At 39.3% G+C, this 20085-nt stretch overlaps 1 pseudogene; it reads right to left on the reverse strand.

Moving 5' to 3' along the window:
* The window catches only part of LOC101704808 (leucine-rich repeat-containing protein 49-like), a 31646-nt pseudogene extending 13854 nt beyond the window's left edge, over nt 1-17792 (reverse strand).
* Between the last annotated feature and the right edge of the window lie 2293 nt (nt 17793-20085).

Below are 20085 nucleotides of genomic sequence, written 5' to 3' on the forward strand. Positions count from 1 at the left end.
GGTCTACTATCTCAAATCTATAAAGAACTTAAAAAGATCAGACCTCCCAAATGCAAAGACCCAACCAAAAAATGGGCATCTGAAATGAACAGACATTGCTCAGACAAAAAAGTAGAAATTGCAAATAAATACATGAAAAAATGTTCAACATCACTGGTCATTCGAGAGATGCAAATGAAAACAATTCTGAGATTCCACTTCACTCCAGAAAGAATGGCTGCTATCATGAAATCAACAAATAACAAATCCTGGAGGGGCTGTGGGGAAAGAAGAACCCTGCTCCACTGCTGGTGGTAGTGTAGACTGGTGCAAGCACTGTGGAAATCAGTATGGAGATACCTCAAAGAACTAGACTGGAAGTCCCATTTGACCCCGCTATTCCACTGCTGGGGATCTTCCCGAAAGAATTAAAAGAATCATACCACAGTGATATATGTGCACCCATGTTCATAGCAGCACAGTTTGTAATAGCTAAAACTTGGAAACAGCCCAAATGCCCATCAACTGGAGACTGGATAAAGAAAATGTGGTTTTTTTTATAAAATGGAGTACTACTCAGCCATAAAAAATGAGAAATTAGAGACATTTAGAGCTAAGTGGATGCACATTGAGGCAATACTCTTAAGTGAAATCAATAGGACACGTGTGTAAATACTGAATAGTTTCTCTGGTGTGAGAACTGAAAGTGTAAATAAGGACTAAATGTATAATAGGTAAAATGAAATAGGAAGAAAAGGGGCAAAGGGGAAGGAAGTGGGAGGGCTAGGGGAAAGGATAGAAGAGAATGGGATTAATATGAGAAAATGGAAAAATAAGAACAAAATCTTTGTAAATAGGGAGGAATGGAGGGGTTGAAGGGAAGGCTGGGCAACGGTGAAAAATAAGAACCAAGAGAGATTATATAAAGGTGCAAATTTCCAATGATGAATGTCATTATATTGTATACTTAAAATGTACCAATGATTAGAATGAATAACTGATAATGCAAAATAGGAAGAAAAGGTCCAAAAGGGTAGGGGTAGTGGGAGGGGCAGAGGAAAGGAAAGAAAGGAAAGGAAAAATGCTGAGAAATGGAAAAAATGGAAATAAAGTCTTTGTAAATAGGGAAGGGTGGAGGGCGTGAAGGGAGGGCTAGGAGTGGGGAAAAAATAAGAACCAAGATGCATTATGTAAAGGTACAATTCCCAATGAGAAATGTAATTGTGTTGTATACCTAAAATGTACTGATAAAAGAATTTAACAAAAAAAAAACACTATATTTAAATTTTTTTAAAAAAGAAATAATCTTATTTTGGAAACTAATTTTTGCAAGAAACTATTTTGCAAATCAATCAATAGAAATAAGATAGCTATTTCCAAGCACTATGGAATAGGGCTTAATAAACAAAATAGCTATCCAATGAATAGATATTTCCAAACCACAAATTGAATTAATTGTAAAGTTTCCTTTATTCTCAAAAGTTCCTGGGCTTGGTATCTGACTCTGTTCAGATTGTCATAACAAAACACTGCCATAGACGATGTGACGAAAACAATAAAATTTCACTTTCTCACATTCTGGAAGCTGGAAATTCAAGGTTGGGATGCCAGCATGGTCTAGTTCTGGTGAAATTTCTTTTCCTGCATTATAGCTACCACTTATGATATGGCAGTGGGATCATGTGTCTTGAGATAGCAGAGAGACAAGCTCTCTAATTGCTCCCATGAAAACACTAATCACATACATCTTCATAACCTCCTCTAACTCTACCTCCCGAAGGCCTCATCTCCAAATGCTATCAGATTGGGGGATGCAGCTTCAACATATGGACTTTAGGGAGTCAAAATTCAGTCCAGAGTGCTTGAGTAATAAATTTTTGGCACTATACTAACGAGTATTATTATCCTGGAGTAGGAGACAATGGGTCCATTACCACTGGGTTCCATGTTCCTAGTTCGTGCTTATCTTTCATCATCAACATCCAGCTCATAGCATCTGAATCCAAATACAGATTTCCCTTTAATCTCTATTTTCCAAAAAAGAGTCCATCTTTATCCTGTTCTTCCTGTCTGTAAAAGATCTCTGCTCTTTTAGACCTCTCTTGCCCATTTCTGTGTTCCCCTTGAAGATACAGCTCCTGCTTTCTGTGGTGCTGGGGAGTTAGGAATTCTGTGAGGCTGACCTGGAGAGATTTTTCTCAGACAGCTCACTCCAGCACTTTCTCACTGTGGACCAGATGCCAAGTGAGTGTTGGTTTCTCTATGAACCTTACAACCTCCTTGGAAAGCCAGTTGTTTGCTGTGGCCTGAGATAATCCCACAATAATTTGAAGTTTTTATTGTCTCTGCCTGGGAAGATGGATAATGAAGTACTTGCCAGGGATTCATCACCAGCTAAGATCCAGTAATACTCCCCTCAAAAAGTTAACTTCATCTCTTTTTGGTTAAAAAAAGAAAGAAAGAAAGAAAGAAAGAAGGAAAGAAAGAAAGAAACTAGCTCTTACATGATACCACATTATTTATAGACAAAGTTTAAGATTTGATTCTCACATTCTATTGGGATCCTCTACCCAATAATTCACATTTTCAATCAAATGCCTTGGGTTTTGTGGCTATCATGGCTAGCATGAGTTTTAAAATACCAATAAAATTTCAAACAACTTCATTATTTACTGTCTCTGCCCTTGTCCTAAATAATGAAAATTAATAGGTCTAATGAGGTGGGGACAACATGAGCTTTGAAAAGATAGATCTTAATTATTACCTTAAAATATGCTGCCAAAAAGGCTAGAATCTTAAGACTCAAAAAAAGTCTGTATAAATTATTCATCAAGTCCACTCTGCTTTATAGGTGTCCTGTGTAAAGCTGAGACCCAAACAGATTAAAGGATTTCAAGATCACACAGGTTCTGAACAGCAAAACTACACCTACAATGAAATCGACCTACCTCAAGTACAGAATTTTTCAAATGATTTGTACTGTTTTCTTCTCAATGTACTTCAGGCTTTATTGTCCCTGAACTGCCCTTGAAACATGGCATTGAGATTTGGACACAGCCCTTGAAGGACACTATGAGCATGGTAGAATTATAGTCATCTACTGACTTCGAGATGATACATTTCTCTTGGTGCGGCCTGATCCTCTCATTCAGATTCCTGTTTCTCTTCTCAGCATTACCGTGTTGTAAGTATATCATCCATGTTGGCGTTTCTATCCAGCCAGCTCTTCTCTTTCTACATCATGTGTTTCATTTGTGAAACTGTACTCAAACTCCAGCACATCAGAGTGTTGTGGAATAAAGTTGCTTTAATAATTCATATTGCTGAGAGAAAGGTACATGATTTATACTGTAAAAATGAAACCCTTTCCAATTAGTGTATAATCTAAACCTTAACTGCTTATTAAAAACATTTTCTCAGAGTTGGGCCACATTTCTTTCCAAAGAGTTTTCCATTTGAAGAACAACTTCTGAGATGCAGGTGCTTTCTGAACCACATCCTTTCAGTACTAAGATCCCAGTATTTTAACTGTCCTATGAGACACCTTTGCATCTTGGCAAAACTAAATGAACCATATCAGAACCTTAGGGAAAATCATGCTGAGACAATGTTATAATAGGGCCAAAGCTACACTTGTACATATATACTTTAATTTTTGTAAAAATTAAATGGCCTTTTTAAATATGAATTTTTTCCTTCCTATGTGACACTTAATTCTTCCAATTGGCTTTGTCACCCAATGAAGAATTACATAGTTATTATGATCTCAGGGTGTTATCAACTCTTTCTTCCTCTACATAAGATATATAAGTGCAATAAAGAAGTAATATCACACTAAGCACAAGAAATGCACATCCCAGGAAGCAAATGAATCTTTATTATTATCTGAATAAGAGAATTGTCTTATTCATTTCTTTAATTTCATAGTTTTACTTTTCTGCTTTCAATATCTATTGAAACTCCCTTAAAGAATAAGATCTTAAAAATGGGTTTCATGCACACAATATATACTTTAACAATCCAAAGCAAATTCTTCCATTTTCACAAACTTTTACAGTCTAAACAATAAATAAATCTGCTAAGGACATACTAAAATTTTAGAGCCTGAGTATAGTTATTTAAGAAAACATACGGAAATACAAAATGAGAAATAATAGAAAATGTGATACAAATGTAAAATAATTTATATAATTATTTCCTGCAATGCTTCATCTCTGAAATGCGGTATTTGTAAGGGTGCTTTGCTTTGAAAAACAACAATACATATATAAACCAGAGAGCAAGCATAGCAGCTCTGTTTAGAAAATAGCAAAGTACCATGTAAAAGGCCTCTGTTTAGTTAGCCCACCCACCAACTAGGGGGAAATGTTAAAACGAAAAAAAAAAAAAAAAAGAAAGGATGAATACATGGAGTTGTTTCCCTGTGTCAAACATGCGATTTCATTTTCTAAACAGTGCTCACCAAATAAGGTCTTCAAGTAATTATTCAATACATTTATTCGGTAGGTAGCCAATTTGAAAATTCAATCCAACATCATTTTCCTTGTTTTTTGTTTGGTTTTAAGGTTTGGCTCCGATATAATAGGGAAAACTAGAGAAATAGTAACAATAACCACCCTTTACTGTTGCAATCCATTTTCTAACTTCTACATATTTTTCATTTGGTCTTAATTACAACCTTCCGTGGAGGAGAGTGTATATGAGGAAGCTCAGTCCCCCAAAATATATCTGCCTAGAACAAGTTCACACAGCTCATTTGTGACAGAGCCTAACTAATTATCGAGAAATTTTCCAAGTCTTTTTTCTTTTCAATTAGATGACACTAATTACATATTTTACTTCCTAATTGCTGCTACAAAACTGTATGTATTAAATGCAATTATCTTGAGACCTTTATCTGTTTTCCATGGAAATTTGCACGCTGATAAGACCCCTCAATTCTCCTAAGTTTTCCAGTTGCACATTTCTGTCTCCTACCCAGTGTGGTAGGACGTCCTGAAACTGCATGCGTATAAAACTAAATTCATACCCCTCTCTTGGTTTCCTGCTTCTTACCTCAGTGAGTCGGAGAGACCCAGTCTGCCCTCACCTAGCAGAGAGCTCCAAGTTGAGACCTTGGAGAGCGGAGAGCCGGCCAGGTAGAGAGGGCAGCTGTGCTGCTACTGCCTGCTCACTACCAGTATAGGGTCAACATCCACTTACTGCCTCGCCCGGGTTGCGCTCTTTTGATTTAAAATCTTAGCCCTTCCATCTGCTTTCCCCCTCTAAGTCCCTTCATGCAATGCCCCTCTAGCCCAACCCTTGATTCCAAAGAACTATTTTTATATCTGAAAGCTCTCCATTAGCCTGGATCCCGGACCTCTTCCTGGCAGAACCCTACATGACTTTGTGTTCCTTCTGTTGGTTCCAGGGCACTGCAGTGAACAGGGCTCAGTTCCCCCCCTCTCCTTCACTCTCCATGTTCATTTATTTTTCTACTTCGGCAGATTCCATCATCTCTCCCATCACTCCACAGCTCAAGTCCCCATTTTCCCTTGCCTAGTCCTGACTCCTAATGAGCAATAGAAGTACAAGCTGCTATTTTAACTATGCCATATGAAAAGGGATATGGCTTTGGTGATTACCAAAATATTATCTACTCTTTTCAGTAGCATCCTATGTACATTCTCTAAGTTGAGATAAGTAGAAAACTTTTCCTACTCTCCCCACTGGGTCTCCTTTTGCATGTAAAGTCCATCTCAGATGGATAACAAGAATCCTCCCCCTGCATGCCTTCTAAACCTCTTCTCTTTGCTTCTACCATTCCGCATCTTGCTGGAAAAAAACAGAAGCTATACAGCCATTTTCACTCTTGCAGCTAAAGTGAACAAGATATTTTGCCCTGAAGTTTTTTCACTTTCCTGAATAAAATTGTTGCACAAACTTCCTGGTGAATGTTAATCCTCACTTATTGTATAAAAATGCATTACTCTATTGCAATAATTTTTATCTGCAGCCTAAGCTTCCTGTTGAACTCCAGACTCACCTGTACTACTTCATCCTTAATATCTCCTCTTAAATATTAGAGCAGTCAGTCTGTCTTATCACTGCCTCATTGCTGAGGCATAATATCCAACACCCTCAACTTAAAGAAGGAGAGGCTTATTTTGACTCCTAGTTTCAGTCCATGGTTGGTTGGCTCTAAGGCAGAATGACACAGTGGAAGGATCCAGTTGAGGAGAGGTGCTCATGTCATGGTGGTCAGGAAGCAGAGAGAAAAGGAAGGACCCAGGAAGGGGCATATACCCTTCCAGGTCACAGCCCCAGTGACTTCCCTCTTTTTCCAACCAGATCCTCACCTCCTAACAGAAAATCAGCTGTAGTGCCCCTGTGATTCAATCACTTTCCAAGCCCCCCTCCTAAAGTCCCTAAGGCCTTTGGGAGACATACTTGATCTAAACAAAAATGTGGACAAACCAGGGAAACAGAATCAGCAAGTGAATACTGAGATGCATTGCAAAAACTTGGCTTATGCAACTCTAGGGGCTGAAGAGCTCAGCCCCAAATCCATAGGGCAGGCCATCAGGAAGAACAGCTTGGAACTCTGCAGGGCTGAGGAGCAGGGAGGCTTTAGTTCTACCCTTAAGGCCTTTGAACTTATTAGACGAGGCCCACCCATATTTTCCAGGATAATCTTGTATTAAAGCTAATTCACTGGAGACTCTAATCATGCCAACAAAATACCTTCATAAGGACACGTAGATTACTGTTGGATTATGACACAGTGCAGAAAACCTCATCCCCATATATGACACCTTGGAACACTGTTTTAAGAGGAAGGAAGATGAGAAGACAATAGAAGAAGGAAGGTATCTCTGTCCTCCTCCTCCACTCCCCAGAAACGGGTCATGGAGACCTACTCCCCTCTCACCATTTTCTCCCTAAAGCAGCATAAAACCTCTCTAACTTTATCCCTCCCTTCCATCCTGAAAACCTTCAAGTGACAGATGTCTTGCCCTATACCTGGAAGGACGGATTCCATACAGACAGGCCAAGAATAATCCAAGTAAACAGATCTTGCTATATTTGCTCCAGATTCATATAATGAGATCCTTCTTTTTTGTTTACTACGGTGGGTATGGTGCTATGCACTTATAGTTCCCAAGAGGCTGAGGCAGGAGAATCTCAAGATTAAGGTTATCCTGGACAACATACTATAGTCAACATAGCAAGAACTTGCCTCAAAAAAGTATGTTTCTTTCTTGTTAATATGTCTTTTGTCATAGGGGTATCACCTGTGAACCTTGTGATAGGGAGGGAAAAATATTTCTCCCCTACAATTGAATAACTGGGGGTCTAGCCAGTTGATACATTGAAAGATCATCACAAATGTTTAATCAATGCATCTCAAAATTAATGTATCTCTAGTGAACACCTATTCTTCCCTGCCCTCAGCCCCCTTTGCAAACTGACTTCTCTTGCAATGGAAATTTCATCATTTCAATTATCCAAGCCAAAAAACATAAAATTAAGCTCTCTTCTCCTGCTCCACAGAGTAAGATAAGAATTACCCCCTCAAAAAACAAAACATGTGAACCTCTAATTCCCAGAACTTTTTATGGCAAAAGGAACTTTGCAGTTATGACTAAATTAAAGATCTTGAGATGGGGAAATCATTCTGTATCATCTGTGTGAGACAGGTATAGTCACAATGACGTTTGTAAGAAGAACATACAGTGTCCGTCCTCCGCTCCGCTAGGCAGGACCAAGCAGCGCAAGCTGAGGATCCAGGCAGCGTGAAGCCTCCGCCCAACTCCATTCCGGGCTCCCCCCACGGCACGGTGAGGACCCAGGTGTGGCTTGGAGTCTCTGCTCTGTCCTGCGCTCCGCTTATCCGCCTGGGCGCCTGCAGGGCCCAGTCCCCCACCCCCACCCCACCCCCCGCCTCTGCCCTCCTGGCTCTTCTGCTCCCCGTTCCACGTTACAGAGGCACAGGGGATTATAAAGGCCCTTGTCCTGAGCACCTCAAGATAGAGCAGAAAGATAGAGCAGAAGTTAGCAACAGAAAGAGGACCTCTCAGGCTCCTCAGTGAAAACTGAAGCTCAGCAGAAAAGTAAAGAGAATCTCTAAAATAAAGGCACACCAGACCACCGTACTTGGTAAGTTGGAGGGATCATCACCTGGGATCATCACCTCCCATCGGAACCTGTACTATCTTCAGGGGAAGGGCACCTGGAACCTGCAGTAGAAATTTGCAGAGTTCAACCCTGCAAGAGGACAGGGAGCTCAACTTGGAACTAGCAGCCAGAAATCTGCCTGAATCTCACAGGTCTGCTACTGGCTTGCTGAGACTCATTCACTTGTATATGCACACGGCTGCCTAGGTTGCTTACTGTGACAGCAGAGACATAGCCTGAAGGAGGCCCCTCATTTTTATTTTTTGTTTTTTGTGAAAAAGAAAAAAAAAATTTCTCTTATTTTTAATTCTTAAGTTTTACTTTTTTCTACTCTTTTCAAATTTTTACTTTTCTTTTTTTTCTTTCTTTTATCTTCTTTCTTTCTTTCTTTCTTTCTTTCTCTTGATCTCTCACTGTCCCACATTGCTCTTCATCTCCCTATTTGTTCCTTTCTGGAGTGAATTTGGATTTCCCATTTATTTTTCTTTTCTTCTCTTTATTATCATTAATTTTAAAGGAAAGTAAATACAGTATCTAGCCTCCCTATTGCTATTAGGTGGTTCTGTTCATGTCTTTGTTCTTTCATTCTGCCTTATCCTCTTGTTTTTAACAATTTCTTAGAGTTTCTGTGATCTTCGTGTATCTTCTGGCCTCACTGCTAATCTTTCCTGATTTTTCTACCTGTCCCTCCCTCTCCAACTCCTTCTAACTCCCCATCCCAAGGGGTGAAGCTGCTATATTGAAGAGTTTATTCACTATAAACATATGTTGGGTTGGTCCTCGGTTTTTATTTAATTCACACAGTTAAATGTGATAGATTAATAACTACCACAAATTGTCATTTTCTAAGCTGCACTTGATGCTAGGTATTGCTGATTGTATCATTTGGGCTAAGATATTGTGATTGATTTAATCAGTTGTCCTTCCTGGTATAATGAAAATGAAATAGCCTCAGAGTCATTAGAGTCTCAAAACCTAAAGATCAGCTATATCAAGAAGACACCTCTGAAAAGCAATCATTCCACAAGGGTTTTAAACACAAGCAACAAAGATCCATATATTAAGCAATTTTGAAATATCAACCCAGGAATTAAACCAAGGACAGTGCCGAAAACAAAAATGAGAAGACATTTAAGCAAGGCACAAACTCAGGCTTCCACCCCACAAAATGTAAATTCTGGGGGAAATGAGGTAGAAAAGTCTGATAATCAACCACCTGGACACCCTGAACTGATAGCACAGGAAGTAACAAAACAGATGCATGAGGTTCTAGAAAAATTCAAAGCAGAAATAATCTCCCAGATAACTACAGAGATGGTGAGCAGAGTGAAAGACATGATTAGAGGCTCTGGAACAGAAACAGATAAGAAAATAGATGAGATCAGAAGCATGCTGGAAGCCATGAATCCCCAGCATAAGAAAGAAATGGAAACCATGATCACACAACATAAGAAAGAAATGGAATCCATGAAACAGATTTAAACAGATATTCAGAAGATTAAAAACTCCATTGAAAACAGGCAGAACAGATTAAGAGAAACTGAAGACAGAATATCAGATATAGAGGACAGGATTTCAGTTAAGGACCATGAAAACAGAAATTTCTTAAAGATAGTAAGGGACCATGAGAAATCAATCCAGCAGCTGCTAGATGATGCAAAGAAGAATAACATAAGACTGATAGGAGTCCATGAAAAAACAGGAGAGAGTACAATTGACATAAAAAGAAAAACCTACTCACAGAAGTAATAGAGAACTTCCCAGACAGAGGTGGAGAATTGGACATACAGATGAGTGAGGCATACACAACTCCAACTAGGCTTGATAAAAAAACATCCACACCTAGACATATAATCGTCAAGATCCCAGAAACCCAACAGAAGAACAAAATCCTACAGGCAATTAGAGAAAAGAAACAAATCACCTACAAAGGAAAGCCCATCAGAATCACAGCAGACTTCTCAACACAAACCCTCAAATCAAGGAGAGCCTGGAGTGAAGTAGTTCAAGCCCTAAAAGGAAATAACTTCCAAGCTAGACTGTTGTATCCTGCAAAATTATCTTTCAATATAGATGAGGAAATTAGATACTTCCAGGACAAAGAATACCTGAGAAATTTCATGAACACCAAACCAGCACTCCAAACAATTCTAAGCAATATCCTAGAAAAAGACAATGAAGGTCACAACTCCATGAGGTCCAACAGAGGGAAGCCACCAGGCAAGGTAAGAAACTAAAGGGAAAGGGAGGTAAAATAAGAAATAAAAGAGCCAACAACAGTAAAACATCATGACAAGGATGAGTCAATATCTCTCAATTATAACTATCAATGTTAATGGCCTCAATTCACCAATCAGAAGAAATAGACTGACAGAATGGATTAAGAAGCAAAATCCAGCAATATGCTGTATAACAAGAAACACACCTAACTCAAAAAGAAATTCATAGACTGAAAGTAAAAGAATGGAAAATAGTTCTCCATGTGACAGGAACCCAGAAAAAAGCAGGCATAGCAATCTTATTTGCAGACAAAGTAAATTTCAAATGAAAACTAATTAAGAGAGACAAAGATGGTCACTACATCCTTGTGAAGGGAACAATCCAAGAGGAAGAGATGACAGTCATAAATATATATGTACCAAATATGAATGCCCCCAACTATACAAAACAAATATTAATCAACATGAAAAACCAAATAAGCACTAATACAAATGTAGTGGGGGACCTCAACACCCCTCTATCACAAATAGACAGATCATCTAGACAAAAGACTAACAATGAAATTCTAGAACTGAACCAAGCTATGGAACAAATGAACTTAATAGATGTTTACAGAGTGTTCCACCCCACAAAATCAGAATACACATTCTTTTCAGCTGCACATGGATCATTCTCCAAAATACACCACATGCTAGCTCACAGGACATGTCTAAGTCAATGTAAAAGAATTGAACTTACCCCCTGTATATTATCAGACCATAGTGCAATAAAATTGGAGATCAATAATATGAGAAACTACAAAACTCCCACAAACACCTGGAAATTGAACAACGCCCTCCTGGACAACCAGTGGGTCACAGAGGAAATTAAAGAAGAAATTAGACGGTTTCTACAAGTAAATGATAATGCCAGTACAACATATGGGAATCTATGGGACACAGTGAAAGCAGTTCTATGAGGGAAATTCACAGCAGTGAATACTCATATTAGGAAAACAGAGAGAACTCAGATAAATAACCTAATGCAGAACCTCAAACTCTGAGAAAAAGAAGAGAATAGCAAACCCAAAGCTGCACAAGAGAGTACATTATAAAGATCAGAGCAGAAATCAATGCAATGGAAACTAAGAGAATGATACAAAAAATTAATGAATCAAAGAGTTCATTTTTTGAAAGAATAAATAAAATAGAAAAACCTTTAGCCAACCTTATCCAAAAAAGGAAAGAAAAGGCTCAAATCCATGCAATTGAGAATGAAAAAGATGAAGTCACAACAGACCCAGCAGAAATCCAGAGGATCATCAATACCTTCTTTGAGAACCTGTATTCTAATAAAATGGAAAACACAGAAGAAATGAGCAGATTCCTAGATACATATGGATTGCCAAAGTTAAATGAAAAAGATATAGAATTTCTAAACACCCCAATAACAATGAGTGAAATTGAAAATGTAATAAAAAAATTTACCAACAAAGAAAAGCCCAGATCCTGATGGCTTCACTGCTGATTCTACAAGACATTTAAAGAAGTATCACCGTTACTCTTTAAACTCATAAAGGAAATTGAAAGAGAAGCAACACTTCCAAATTCATTCCTGGAACCAAGTGCTACTTTGATTCCAAAACCAGGGAAAGACCCAACCCAAAAAGAGAACTACAGACCAATCTCCCTAATGAACATAGATGCAAAAATCCTCAACAAGATACTGGCAAACAGAATATAGAGGGTCATCAAGAAGATCATACACCCTGACCAAGTTGGATTTATCCCAGGGAAGCAAGGATGGTTCAACAGCCATAAATCAATAAATGTAATACACTATATTAACAGAGTTAAAGACAAAAACCATATGATCATCTCAACAGATGGAGAAAAGGCATTTGACAAAATCCAACACCCATTCATGATAAAAACCCTACAGAAAATTAGAATAGGAGGTCTTTATCTCAACCTGATTAAGGCTATTTATGAAAAACCAACAGCCAACATCATACTAAATGGTCAAAAACTGAAAACTTTCATGCTAAAATCAAGAACAAGACAAGGATGCCCACTATCACCACTCCTGTTCAACATAGTTCTGGAAACATTAGCTACAGCAATTAGAAAAGAGAAAGAAATAAAAGGAATAAAGTTAGAAAGGAAAAAGTTAAACTGTCATTATTTGCTGATGATAGGATACTTTACATAGAAGACTCAAAAAACTCAGTCAAAAGTCTTCTAGACCTAATTGACCCTTTCAGTAGAGTAGCTGGATATAAGGTCAACACTCAAAAAACAATAGCCTTCTTATACACAAATAACAGACTCACTGAGAGAGAAGTTGGGGAAATAATTCCTTTTACAATAGCATCTAAAAAAATGAAATATCTAGGAATCGACCTAACAAAGTAAGCAAAAGACCTCTACACTGAAAACTACAGCACTCTAAAAAAGGAGATCGAAGAGGATACAAGAAAAGGGAAAGATATCCCTTGTTCCTGGGTAAGAAGAACCAATATAGTGAAAATGACCATACTTCCAAAACTACTATATAGATTTAATCCAATGCTGATTGAAATTCCAACAATATGCTTCACAGAACTAGAGGAAACAATCCAAAAATTCATTTAGAATCAAAAGAAACCTAGAATAGCAAAAGCAATTCTAGGCCACAGAGACATGGCAGGGGGTATCACAATCCCCAACTTGAAACTATACTACAAAGCTACTGTGATAAAAACAGCATGGTACTGGCAAAGAAACAGACCTGAGGATCAGTGGAATAGAGTAGAAGATGCAGAAACAACTCCAGACATACTCAGCCACCTCATCTTTGAAAAAGGAGCCAACCACCATCATTGGAGGAAAGATAGCCTATTTAATAAAAGGTGTTGGAAAAACTGGATTTCAACCTTCCAAAGATTAAAACTAGACCCATACCTATCACCATACACTAAACTAAGATGTAAGTGTATTAAAGATCTAAATATTAAGACAGAAACACTAAACTTGCTGGAAGATAAGTTAGGTAGAACTCTTGAAGACATTGGCATAGGAAAAGTCTTTATGAACAAATCCTCAGTAGCACGGGAGCTAACATAAAGAATCAACAACTGGAATCTCATCATATTAAAAAGCTTCTGCACTGCAAGAGAAACCACCAGCAGAGCTAAGAGACAACCTACAATGTGGGAAAATATTTTTAGCAGTTGTACCTCAGACAAAGGTCTACTATCCAGAATATATAAAGAATTGAAAAGAATCAGACCCCCAAAATTCAAAGACCCAATTCAAAAATGGGCATCTGTAATGAACAGACATTTCTCAGACAAAGAATTAAAGCAGTAAGTAAATATATGAAAAAATGTTCAACATCACTGGTCATTTGAAAGATGCAGATGAAAACAACACTGAGATTCCACCTCACTCCAGAAAGAATGACTGCTATCAAGAAATGAACCAATAACAAATGTTGGCAGGGTTGTGTGGAGAAAGGAACCCTTATCCATTGTTGGTGGGAGTGCAGACTGGTGCAACCACTGTGGAAATCAGTATGGAGATACCTCAAAGAACTGGGACTAGAGGTCCCACTTGACCCAGCTATTCCCCTGCTGGGTATCTTCCCAAAAGAATTAAAAGAATCATACCACAGTGCTGTATGTGCACCCATGCTTATAGCAGCACAGTTCGTAATAGCTAAACTTGGAAACAGCCCAAGTGTCCATCAACTGGAAACTGAATAAAGAAGATGTGGGTTTTTTTAATAAAATGGAGTACTACTCAGCCATAAAGAATGAGAAATTAGAGTCATTTATAGCTAAATGGATGCATATTGAGGCCATCCTCTTAAGTGAAATAAATAGGACACACATGTGTAAATACTGAATAGTTTCTCTAGCATGAGAAACTGAAAGTGTAAATAAGGGTTAAAATGATTAAACTGAATAATTGATAATTTGAAATAGCAAAAGGTCCAAAGGGGTTGTGGTGGTGGAAGGGGAAAGGGATAGGGACGAAGGGAAAGGAAAAATTATGAGAAAAAAATGGAAATGAAGTCTGTGTAAATAGGGAAACGTGGCGGGGGTGAAGGGCGCTCAAGTAATGGGGGAAAAAATAAGAACTCAGATCCATCATGTACAGGTACAAGCACCCAATGATAAATGTAAATGTATTGTATACCTAAAATGTACCAATAAAACAATTTTTTTAAAAAAAGGACGTAGGGGGAGTCGGGCTTGGAGCAGGAGGGAATTCAAAGGCAGATGCAGGGGTTGGAGTGTCATGCTTTGATGAGAGAAGAGGCCGTAAGCTGAGGAGCGCAGGGAGCTTCCTTTGTCAAATCAGCCTGCGGACATCTTTACTTTAGTGAAACTGATTTCAAACTCTGACTTCCAGAATTGTCAGACAATGAATTTTCTTAGTGTTGAGTGACTAGGCTTGTCAGGATTTATTATAGCAGCACTAGAGAACCAATACACCCATTTCCAGTCTGAGGCAGAATTCTGTTGGCTCTACTTTGCTATGTGTGGAAGGAACCACTTTTTACCAACTCTCACACTACCACCTGACTTTGGCCTACATCATCTCAGTTAGGAATGATTTCAGTACTCTTCTAACTATTCTTATTCACTGTCTTTGTTTCTTTGGCTCTTGTCACCCTAGTCAGCCCCTGCTATATGGCAGCTTTGTGAGAATCAGCAAAGGTGCCACTTCACCCAGGTATGCTCCCCTGCCAAGGTGCGTGGTATTGCAAGCAAAGCCCAGAGCTGATGAACTTACACAGAATACAACTGGCTGGAGCTGACCTGCTGTGGTCATTTTCAACAGCACTCTGTCCAGCCTCTTGAAAATGACCATACATCAGCTCATCTCATTGCTCCCTCACCCTCACCTGTTTCCCCACTTTGCTCAATCTTTACAAGAGGATGATAAACTCTACATCCTGTGGTCCTTGTTTCCTCTCATAGCTCACCTCCTACCACTCTCTCCCTCTCACTACTACAACAGAACCAGCCTTTTTGCTGCTCTTCAACACACCTTCACTTCTTTGTTCTATTGCCTTTGCCTGTAAAGATTTCTCTGCAATATCCAATGGCTCTTTCTCACCCCCTTCAAGTAGTTGATCAAATGTCCCTTTCTAAGTGACATTTATACGGAGTATTATTAAAATTTGCAACCAACACCTCTATCTCATACTCCCTAAATCCTTTATCGTGACTTATTTTCCTCTATAACTCTTATATTAGTCTAATATTTTTGATATAAATTAATTAATATATTTGTTATTAGCTCTATGAAGGAAGGGATTTTTGTTTGATTTATCCACTCCCTTGTCTTCAAATAAATATGGTACCTAGTAAGCGCATAATATCTGAAGGCTGAATAAAAGAGTTCCTTCTGTCTCAATTTGGGATCTTCCAGAAATGGACCCTAAATCAACAATCCAATCCGGGTACAACGAATTTATTTGGAAAGAATCCCAGCAAACACTGCTAAGGGAATGAGGAAGAGAGGCAGGGTGGGGAAGGCAGCTACTAAAGTGCATTTTCAAACCTTGTTACACTGCTGGCAAGGAGAGCTTAAGCCCGCCAGGGGGGCCCTGGGAGGCAGTGAAGAAGACAAGCTTCAGAGCAGATCCTGCCACCCCACCACCGAGAGACTAGAGAGCTGGGGTCTTTATGCAGGCGGTCTTGGGAAGAGCACGTGTTCTCGGGTACTGCCTCCCCAGTGTTCACAGGGAGTGGAACAGACTCCATCCTCAAAGTCTTCAGTCGAAGAGGTCATTGCCAGGAGCTGAAGTCAAGTCCGTTCACTTGGCAACAGTAAAGCCTGAACCACATAAGTGGCAGAGCATATACAAAGTTTCCTGTTACATTGAAATATCCACCAAAGGCCCAGGAGTAAATGCACCATCCCCAGCCTTTAGCACTACAGTGGGCGGTAGAACCCTCAGGAGTAGGGTCTAGTGGGGAGAAGGGGAAACTTTAAGGGGAAACTAGGATCTTGGAACTTTCCTTGCTCTCTGTCCTTCCATTCAGGTTGCCATGAGGTAAAAAGACCTCCTAAGCTTCATCCTTCTGCCACAATCTGTTTTTTCACCTCAGGCCCAAAGCAACAGGGGCAAGAGACTATAGATTGAAACCTCTGAAGCCATGAGCTGAAGTAAACCTTTCCTTTTTTAAATTGGATTTTTCTCAAGTGTTCTGTCATAGCAATGGGAAGTTGACTGATATACTTTCCGACAGAAGAGAGAAGCAGAAGCACTGCCTGTCACATATGTAAGGAGGAGGACAATTTGATGATGTCATGTTATCTGCAGTTCATGCTCTAGGACCCACGTGATCTGTTGTGGCATGGAGAAGTGTGCTTGTGGCCTAGAGCCTGGAGGTGGAGGATTGGAAGGGGAGATAAGTGGCTGTCCAGTGCAAATGAGAGAAAACCTTTCTTCCCAGGAACTAAAGAAGACACCTGGCCAGGGTCCAGTAGACAAGAGGGTGTGACATTTACCAGAAACCTCTGAGTGGCTATCCTCATATGTATAGCCAGGATCCTGTTCGAGGGGTGCCCATGCCATAGGCACTGTTAATTATTGTGAATATTAGCCCTTAGAAGGTGGCCTATACATTAATCCAGAGCTGACATCTCAAAGGGTCATCAAAGGATAAGGGAGCCCTGGGGCAGACATGGGAATCTGGAATGCAATAAAGAAGCATCAAAGAGCAGCAAGTAGAGGGTTCGGAGGATGAGTGGCTGGGTGGTCTGGGTAATGGCTAAAGTGCAAACTGTTCTCTGTGGATGCATTAATATCTTTCTGCAGCAGGATGTGTTGATAAACAAGGTAGTTAAAGGAAGCTGGAAAAGGGGCCATGTCAGATACCTTATAGTCAGGACTTCCTTGTGATGAAGAGATTTTTGCTTGTTTGTTTTGTTTGCTTTGCTTGCTAAATTTCAATTTATCAGAAGTGAGTTACTTTCAGGTTCCACAAAGGGAAAATTTCCCTAGTGACAATCAGGATGCAGATTCCATTTACCAAAGTCCAGCAAAGGATTTCTGCCCATTCCTCACTAGGAGCTGTGAGCCCCTCCAAGTTCCTTGTATCCTTTTTGTCTGCCCTCCAAGAAGTACCACTTTGCAGTGTAAAGAAAGGGTCACACTTCCTCTCAACTGTCTCAAATTCTGCTACAGTATCTTTAGGCCTGATGTTATATTTTCCCTCCAAGCCTGACCTCATTTTTCTTAGGTTCCTGGCTGAAAGCCTGGGCCAATTTGGGTGACTGACAACGCTGATAGTTGATGCTTCGGTAGCTGAACAGAGAGGAAAGAAGCAAGTGAGTAGTGAAAAACAGATCCTTCAAGTCTTGCCATGAGGCTTCTGCTAGAATGGTCAGACTTAGAGATGAAGAAGCCCCAGGTGGAAGCAATGCAGTCCGGGATAAAGGGCTGTCGTGAAGCATTCCTTATTGCTCCAAACTGGTTAAAACAACTTCCAAAAGGACATCACTTTGCATTCCCCCTAGACTAAGAAACCACTGTCTCTGCCTGACAGTTCTGAAGACAACCTGAGCTTCCTCACAACCATCAGGTCTTACACTGCGAAATGACTCATCTATACCTGTTCTCACAGGATGGGTCCGACGCTATGAGACTGCAACATGAAAAAGCTAGAGCTCAAAAATGGAATATATATTCTCTTTAGAATAAAAGAAAATGACTACAAGCCTGGTAATATATGTGGCAGCTTACTGGAAAGTCAGGTTTAAAGAATAAGGAAACTCATGTAAGAGTTTAAATCAAAAACAGGTGCCTGAACTGTTTCATGGAGTCATAGAAAGTCAGAACTGAAGGATAAGAGAGGGAGTTACCCAATAACTCACCCAATTCCCACATTGATGTCTCAGGAAACCCCCATTATGAGAAGTGAAGTGACCTGCTAATGCCACACACAGAGTCAGATTTATCTCCTGATTCAAAATTAATCTGTTTGGGGGCACCTGAATGCCTCTGGCTGAAATTAGTAAGAGAAATCTCTACTTTTTTATAGGACCTATCAGCAGTTTGAATTCTGAATAATACCTCTTTGACTATTTTCTCTACTGTCACATTCTCTAAGACCTTATGTCTGAATCCTGTTTATGTCACTGCTGATATACACACTTTTCTGGGGTCTTACATGATTCAAATCCTTGGAGCCATTTTTGACTGTCTTCATTTGACTCTTTCCTTCTCTCCCTACAGCCAAAGCATAACTATGAGCTCTCAACTTCTAAGTCCACCTTGTGAATCAGTGGGCTTTTACCTGTACACTTTGTGTCCTATGTTTCCCGTATTTATTAGTTCTTCTTTATTATTCATTAATTTTATTGGTACTTTTTAGGTATGCAATATGACATTCATCAAAGGGAATTTGTAACTTTACATGGTGTATCTTGGTTCTTATGTTTCCCCCTTCCCTCGGCCCTCCCTTCAACCCCTCAACCCCTCCCTATTTACAAAGATTTCATTAGCACTTTTTCCTTTTCTCATATTTATTCCTTTTCTTCTTTCCCTTTTCCTACCCTTCCCACTTCCCTTTCCCCTTTAGACCTTTTCTTCCTATTTCGCATTATCTATTATACATTTTGATCCTTACTTACACTTTCAGTTTCTCACACCAGAGAAACTATTCAATATTTACACATGTGTGTCCTGTTTATTTAACTTAAGAGTATGGCCTCAAGGTGCATCCATTTAGCTATAAATGTCCCTAGTTTCTGATTCCTTATGGCTGAGTAGTACTCCATTTTATATATTAAAAATACCACATCTTTATCCGGTCTCCAGGTGATGGGCAATTGGGCTGTTTCCAAGCTTTGGCTATTTCAAACTGTGCCTTAATAACATGTGCATATATTGCTATGGTATGATTCCTTTAATTCTTTTAGGAAGATACCCAGCAGGAATAGCTGGGGCAAATGGGACCTCCAGTCATAATTTTTGAGGCATCTGCATATTGATTTCCACAGTGGTTGTGCCAGTCTACACTCCCATCAGCAGTGGAGCAGGCTTCCTCTTTCCCCACAGCCCCACCAGCATTTGTTATTGGTTGATTTCATGATAGCAGCCATTCTTTCTGGGGTGAGGTGGAATCTCAGCGTTCTTTTCATTTGCATCTCTTGAATGACCAGTGATGTTGAACATTTTTTCATATACTTATTTGCTATTTCTACTTCTTTGTCTGAGAAATGTCTGTTCATTTCAGATGCCCATTTTTGGATTGGGCCTTTAAATTTGGCAGGACTGTTTTTTTTAAGTTCTTTATAGATTATAGATAGTAGACCTTTGTCTGAGGAACAGCTGGTGAAAATTTTTTCCAACATTGTGGGTTGTCTCTTCACACTGTCGTTGGTTTCTCATGCTGTGCAGAAACTTTTTAATAAAATGAGATTCCAGTTGTTGATCTTTTGTGCTATTTCACGTGCAACTGAGGTTTGTTTCATGAAATCTTTTCCTACACCAATGTCTTCAAGAGTTCTGCCTAACCTCTCTTCCAGCTAGTTCAGTATTTTTGTCTTAATATTTAGATGTTTGATCCATTTAAATTTTAGTTCATTGCATGGTGAGAGATATAGGTCTAGTTTTAATCTTTGCCATTTGAAACCAATTTTTCCATCACCATTTATTAAAGGGGCTATCTTTCCTTCAGTGAGGGTTTTTGGCTCTTTTGTCAAAGATAAGATGACTGAGTGTGTCTGGAGTTGTTTCAGCATC

The sequence above is a fragment of the Heterocephalus glaber genome, unplaced genomic scaffold, assembly GCF_053883595.1.
Source record: "Heterocephalus glaber isolate CG9 unplaced genomic scaffold, H.glaber_assembly_v1.0 deba00001587, whole genome shotgun sequence".
NCBI classification, from domain to species: domain Eukaryota; kingdom Metazoa; phylum Chordata; class Mammalia; order Rodentia; family Bathyergidae; genus Heterocephalus; species Heterocephalus glaber.